The following is a 7,500-nucleotide window of genomic DNA, read 5'->3' on the forward strand; positions in this document are numbered from 1 at the left end:
TGAACACACACACACACACACACACACACACATCAGACTGGACTATCTTAAATGATTGTCAAAGCACTATTAAACTGCTCAAGACACACATTTTAATCCATGAATATCAACGCTGTTAAAAAATACACGCTACACACACACACACACACACACAATCTCCCTAACCCCAAAGACACACACAAAATCCACACACAAAAACACCTACAACGGATTTGTCACATGCATAACTGTACAACAGCAGTGAAATGACATTACAACTCCCACAACTGTACAAATAGCAAACGTAAAGCAATATAACAGTATGAAAATAAAATAAAGAATATATATATATATTTACACACACACACACACATATCTATCTATCTATCTATACATACATACATATAAGTGTTCATGTGTGTTATGTAGGTTTATAAGTGTTCATGTGTGTTATGTAAGTTTATAAGTGTTCGTGTGTTATGTAAGTTTATAAGTGTTCATGTGTGTTATGTAGGTTTATAAGTGTCCATGTGTGTTATGTAAGTTTATAAGTGGTCATGTGTGTTATGTAAGTTTATAAGTGTTCATGTGTGTTATGTAAGTTTATAAGTGTTCATGTTTGTTATGTAGGTTTGTGTTTGTAAGTGTTCATGTGTGTTATGTAGGTTTATAAGTGTTCATGTTTGTTATGTGGGTTTATAAGTGGTAATGTGTGTTATGTAGGTTTATAAGTGTTTATGTGTGTTATATAAGTTTATAAGTGTTCATGTTTGTTATGTGGGTTTATAAGTGGTAATGTGTGTTATGTAGGTTTATAAGTGTTCATGTGTGTTATGTAGGTTTATAAGTGTTCATGTGTGTTATGCAGGTTTATAAGTGTTCATGTTTGTTATGTAGGTTTATAAGTGTTCATGTGTGTTATGTAGGTTTATAAGTGTTCATGTGTGTTATGTAGGTTTATAAGTGTTCATGTGTGTTATGTAAGTTTATAAGTGTTCACGTTTGTTATGTAAGTTTATAAGTGTTCATGTGTGTTATGTAGGTTTATAAGTGTTCATGTGTGTTATGTAGGTTTATAAGTGGTAATATGTGTTATGTAGGTTTATAAGTGGTAATGTATGTTATGTAGGTTTATAAGTGGTCATGTGTGTTATGTAAGTTTATAAGTGTTCATGTTTGTTATGTAGGTTTATAAGTGTTCATGTGTGTTATGTAGGTTTATAAGTGTTCATGTGTGTTATGTAGGTTTATAAGTGGTAATGTGTGTTATGTAGGTTTATAAGTGGTAATGTGTGTTATGTAGGTTTATAAGTGGTAATGTATGTTATGTAGGTTTATAAGTGTTCATGTGTGTTATGTAGGTTTATAAGTGTTCATGTGTGTTATGTAGGTTTATAAGTGTTTATGTGTGTTATGTAGGTTTATAAGTGATCATGTGTGCTATGTAGGTTTATAAGTGTTCATGTGTGTTATGTAGGTTTATAAGTGTTTATGGTCTGCTTGGCCCTGGGGGAAGAAGCCTCTCAGCCTCTCAGTCCTGGCCATGATGGAGCGGAGACACTTGCCAGAGGGCAGCCACTGAAACAGTTTGTGGCTGGGGTGGTGAATGTCCTTAATGATCTTGTTAGCCCTGGACCTGCACCACCTGGTGTAGATGTCCTGGAGGCAGGGCAGTGCTGTCCTGGTGAGGTGTTCAGGACACCAGATCACTGTGTGAAGAGCTTTCCTGTCCAGAGAGCTGCCATTGCCATACCAGGTCCTCAGAGAGGTGAATTCCGAGGTACCTGTGGCTGCTCACTTTCTCCACTGGGGTCCTGTAGATCCTGAGTGGTGTGTAGTGGATCCTCTGCTTCTCCCTCCTGAAGTCTACCACCATCTCCTTGGTCTTGAAAACATTCAGGTCCAAGTTGTTGTCCTTACACCATGATGACGGCACCTCCACCTTGTCCAGATAGGCTGTCTCATTGTTGATGAAGATCAGGCCTACCACCACTGTGTCATCTGCGACTTTCACAGCGATGTTGGGTGCTGTGTGTGGCTATGCAGTTATAGGTGTAAAGGGAGTAGAGCAGGGGACTCAGGACAAAGCCTTGGTGGGCGCCGGTGTTGAGGGTTCGGATGCTGGAGGAGCAGTTTCCAATCTTCACCAGCTGTGGTCTGTCATTCAGGAAGCTCTGGACCCTGGAGCAGAGTGAGGGGCTCAACCCCAGGTCCCCGAGCTTGGTGACCGGTCTGAGGAGAACGATAGTGTTAAATGCCGAACTGAAATCTATAAACAGCAGACGCACATAATTCCCCTTGCTGATGTCCAGGTGGGAGAGGGTGGAATGGAAGATGTGGGAGATGGCGTCGTCAGTGCTCCTATTGGGACGATAAGTGAACTGAAGGAGGTGTAAAGAGCCAGGCAGAGATGAGCAGATGAAGTCTTTCATGAGTCTCTCAAAGCACTTCATCACCACAGAAGTCAGTGCTACAGAGTAGTAGTCATTTAAGCAGGCTGGGTTGGTCTTCTCGGGTACAGGGAGAATGGTAGACGTTTGGAGGTGTGTAGGGATGACAGCATGGGCCCAGGGACACATTGAAAATAGAGGTAAACATGGCGCTAGCTGCTCAGCACATGATTTTAGCTCCTGCCCAGGGATGTCATCTGGGCCAGGGATGTCGTCTGGGCCAGGGATGTCGTCTGGGCCAGTGGCCTTCCTGCTGTTTACTTGTCTCAGAGCTCTCCTCACGTTGTGCTCTGAGACGGAGAGTGGGTCCTCCCCGGTCAGGTCGCCCACTTCAGTTGCACTAGTGCTAGTGTAATGGCGATAAAAATGCATTCCTGGTTTTTGTGATTTTCACCAAAATTTAAATATCATTCTATGTAAATAAGTTGAAGAGACCTCTACTGGTTAAATGTGGTAACAGTGTCTGTGCATTACTATTAGGGTGGTCATATGTCCGGCTTTTGGATGGACAGTCCGGTGTTTCAGCTCTCTGTCTGGTGTCCGGCGCAACCTCTGGACGGATGCCTGTTTGTCCTCCTGTTGATGGTATTGAATAAAAATCGTTCGCAGTCGTAAATTCACTCTCTGAGTGCTAAAGCGCACTTTGTTACGCTGCGTCTTATTGACTACTGTGAAAGAAGTCTGTAGGTTGCTTTTTTGGCGAATGGTGCGTCCGGCACTCTGAAAGAACGATCGCAGTTATTTTCAACGTAAATATTATTATTGTTTTCATTTTGTGTCTTTTGAATCGCCTGTCTGCCGATGTTTCCTTTTGTCCTCCTTTTTGGGCCACGGTGTCCTCCTTTTGGGGGCCATGACAGTGGTGGTGGTGTGTCAGTGCTGTGTGTCAGTGCTGTGTGTCAGTGTGGTGTGTCAGTGCTGTGTGTCAGTGCTGTGTGTCAGTGCTGTGTGTCAGTGTGGTGTGTCAGTGCTGTGTGTCAGTGTGGTGTGTCAGTGTGGTGTGTCAGTGCTGTGTGTCAGTGTGGTGTGTCAGTGTGGTGTGTCAGTGTGGTGTGTCAGTGCTGTGTGTCAGTGTGTTGTGTCAGTGCTGTGTGTCAGTGTGGTGTGTCAGTGCTGTGTGTCAGTGTGGTGTGTCAGTGTGGTGTGTCAGTGCTGTGTATCAGTGTGGTGTGTCAGTGCTGTGTGTCAGTGCTGTGTGTCAGTGTGTTGTGTCAGTGTGGTGTGTCAGTGCTGTGTGTATCAGTGTGGTGTGTCAGTGCTGTGTGTCAGTGCTGTGTGTCAGTGCTGTGTGTCAGTGTGGTGTGTCAGTGTGGTGTGTCAGTGCTGTGTGTCAGTGTGGTGTGTCAGTGCTGTGTGTCAGTGTGGTGTGTCAGTGCTGTGTGTCAGTGCTGTGTGTCAGTGTGTTGTGTCAGTGTGGTGTGTCAGTGCTGTGTGTCAGTGCTGTGTGTCAGTGCTGTGTGTCAGTGTGGTGTGTCAGTGTGGTGTGTCAGTGCTGTGTGTCAGTGTGTTGTGTCAGTGCTGTGTGTCAGTGTGGTGTGTCAGTGCTGTGTGTCAGTGCTGTGTGTCAGTGTGGTGTGTCAGTGCTGTGTGTCAGTGTGTTGTGTCAGTGCTGTGTGTCAGTGTGGTGTGTCAGTGCTGTGTGTCAGTGTGTTGTGTCAGTGTGGTGTGTCAGTGCTGTGTGTCAGTGTGGTGTGTCAGTGTGGTGTGTCAGTGTGGTGTGTCAGTGCTGTGTGTCAGTGTGTTGTGTCAGTGCTGTGTGTCAGTGTGGTGTGTCAGTGCTGTGTGTCAGTGCTGTGTGTCAGTGTGGTGTGTCAGTGCTGTGTGTCAGTGTGTTGTGTCAGTGCTGTGTGTCAGTGTGGTGTGTCAGTGCTGTGTGTCAGTGTGTTGTGTCAGTGTGGTGTGTCAGTGCTGTGTGTCAGTGTGGTGTGTCAGTGTGGTGTGTCAGTGTGGTGTGTCAGTGCTGTGTGTCAGTGTGTTGTGTCAGTGCTGTGTGTCAGTGTGGTGTGTCAGTGCTGTGTGTCAGTGCTGTGTGTCAGTGTGGTGTGTCAGTGTGGTGTGTCAGTGCTGTGTGTCAGTGTGTTGTGTCAGTGTGGTGTGTCAGTGCTGTGTGTCAGTGTGTTGTGTCAGTGCTGTGTGTCAGTGTGGTGTGTCAGTGCTGTGTGTCAGTGCTGTGTGTCAGTGTGGTGTGTCAGTGCTGTGTGTCAGTGCTGTGTGTCAGTGTGGTGTGTCAGTGCTGTGTATCAGTGTGTTGTGTCTGTGTGCTGTATCAGTGTGGTGTGTCAGTGCTGTGTGTCAGTGTGTTGTGTCAGTGTGCTGTGTCAGTGCTGTGTGTCAGTGCTGTGTCAGTGCTGTGTGTCAGTGCTGTGTGTCAGTGCTGTGTGTCAGTGCTGTGTGTCAGTGTGTTGTGTCAGTGCTGTGTGTCAGTGCTGTGTGTCAGTGTGGTGTGTCAGTGCTGTGTGTCAGTGCTGTGTGTCAGTGTGTTGTGTCTGTGTGGTGTGTCAGTGCTGTGTGTCAGTGTGGTGTGTCAGTGCTGTGTGTCAGTGTGGTGTGTCAGTGCTGTGTGTCAGTGTGGTGTGTCTGTGCGGTGTGTCAGTGCTGTGTGTCAGTGCTGTGTGTCAGTGTGTTGTGTCTGTGTGCTGTATCTGTGTGGTGTGTCAGTGCTGTGTGTCAGTGTGGTGTGTCTGTGTGCTGTATCTGTGTGGTGTGTCAGTGCTGTGTGTCAGTGCTGTGTGTCAGTGTGTTGTGTCTGTGTGCTGTATCTGTGTGGTGTGTCAGTGCTGTGTGTCAGTGCTGTGTGTCAGTGTGGTGTGTCTGTGTGCTGTATCTGTGTGGTGTGTCAGTGCTGTGTGTCAGTGCTGTGTGTCAGTGCTGTGTGCTGTATCAGTGTGGTGTGTCAGTGCTGTGTGTCAGTGTGGTGTGTCAGTGCTGTGTGTCAGTGCGGTGTGTCTGTGCGGTGTGTCAGTGCTGTGTGTCAGTGTGTTGTGTCTGTGTGCTGTATCTGTGTGGTGTGTCAGTGCTGTGTGTCAGTGTGTTGTGTCTGTGTGCTGTATCTGTGTGGTGTGTCAGTGCTGTGTGTCAGTGCTGTGTGTCAGTGTGGTGTGTCTGTGTGCTGTATCAGTGTGGTGTGTCAGTGATGTGTATCAGTGTGTTGTGTTTGTGTGCTGTATCCGTGTGGTGTGTCAGTGCTGTGTGTCAGTGTGGTGTGTCAGTGCTGTGAATGTGTGCTGTATCTGTGTGGTGTGTCAGTGCTGTGTGTCTGTGTGTTGTGTCTGTGCGGTGTGTCAGTGTGTTGTGTCAGTGTGGTGTGTCAGTGCTGTGTGTCAGTGCTGTGTGTCAGTGCTGTGTGTCAGTGTGGTGTGTCAGTGCTGTGTATCAGTGTGTTGTGTCTGTGTGCTGTATCAGTGTGGTGTGTCAGTGCTGTGTGTCAGTGTGTTGTGTCAGTGTGCTGTGTCAGTGCTGTGTGTCAGTGCTGTGTCAGTGCTGTGTGTCAGTGCTGTGTGTCAGTGCTGTGTGTCAGTGTGGTGTGTCAGTGCTGTGTGTCAGTGCTGTGTGTCAGTGTGTTGTGTCAGTGCTGTGTGTCAGTGCTGTGTGTCAGTGTGGTGTGTCAGTGCTGTGTGTCAGTGCTGTGTGTCAGTGTGTTGTGTCTGTGTGGTGTGTCAGTGCTGTGTGTCAGTGTGGTGTGTCAGTGCTGTGTGTCAGTGTGGTGTGTCAGTGCTGTGTGTCAGTGTGGTGTGTCTGTGCGGTGTGTCAGTGCTGTGTGTCAGTGCTGTGTGTCAGTGTGTTGTGTCTGTGTGCTGTATCTGTGTGGTGTGTCAGTGCTGTGTGTCAGTGTGGTGTGTCTGTGTGCTGTATCTGTGTGGTGTGTCAGTGCTGTGTGTCAGTGCTGTGTGTCAGTGTGTTGTGTCTGTGTGCTGTATCTGTGTGGTGTGTCAGTGCTGTGTGTCAGTGCTGTGTGTCAGTGTGGTGTGTCTGTGTGCTGTATCTGTGTGGTGTGTCAGTGCTGTGTGTCAGTGCTGTGTGTCAGTGCTGTGTGCTGTATCAGTGTGGTGTGTCAGTGCTGTGTGTCAGTGTGGTGTGTCAGTGCTGTGTGTCAGTGTGGTGTGTCTGTGCGGTGTGTCAGTGCTGTGTGTCAGTGCTGTGTGTCAGTGTGTTGTGTCTGTGTGCTGTATCTGTGTGGTGTGTCAGTGCTGTGTGTCAGTGTGTTGTGTCTGTGTGCTGTATCTGTGTGGTGTGTCAGTGCTGTGTGTCAGTGCTGTGTGTCAGTGTGGTGTGTCTGTGTGCTGTATCAGTGTGGTGTGTCAGTGATGTGTATCAGTGTGTTGTGTTTGTGTGCTGTATCCGTGTGGTGTGTCAGTGCTGTGTGTCAGTGTGGTGTGTCAGTGCTGTGAATGTGTGCTGTATCTGTGTGGTGTGTCAGTGCTGTGTGTCTGTGTGTTGTGTCTGTGCGGTGTGTCAGTGCTGTGTATCTGTGTGGTGTGTCAGTGCTGTGTGTCTGTGTGTTCTGTCTGTGTGCTGTATCTGTGCGGTGTGTCAGTGCTGTGTATCTGTGTGGTATGTCAGTGTAGTATGTCTGTGTGCTGTATCCGTGTGGTGTGTCAGTGCTGTGTATCAGTGTGGTGTGTCAGTGTAGTATGTCTGTGTGCTGTATCAGTGCTATGTGTCAGTGCTGCATGTCTGTGTTGCTTGTCAGTGTTTTGTGTTTTCTGTGTGTTGTGTCTGTGAGAGAATCAGGGTGTTGTGTCATTGTCAGTAAACTCAGAAGGGTTTTTTTTAGTGATTGTCCAGTATCCTGTCTCATTTGCTGTGGCTGAATTAGCTCTGATTGTGACTATTCATTTGCTGAGTGAACTCAGACTGAATATGTTCATTTATGGTCTTGTCTCTGACTGTGAATGAAGTTTTTGCTTTAGCACTGACTGTCAATGTTTGTTTCTATGGTAATGGTAACTGTGAATGTTTGTTTCTATGCCAATGCTAACCGTGAATGAATGTTAACTGGGCAGCCGTGGTCTAAAGGTTAGAGAACCGGGCTTGTGACCGAAGGGTTGCCGGTTCAATTCCCAGAACCCAA

Source organism: Chanos chanos, chromosome 8 (assembly GCF_902362185.1).
Source record: "Chanos chanos chromosome 8, fChaCha1.1, whole genome shotgun sequence".
Taxonomy (NCBI): domain Eukaryota; kingdom Metazoa; phylum Chordata; class Actinopteri; order Gonorynchiformes; family Chanidae; genus Chanos; species Chanos chanos.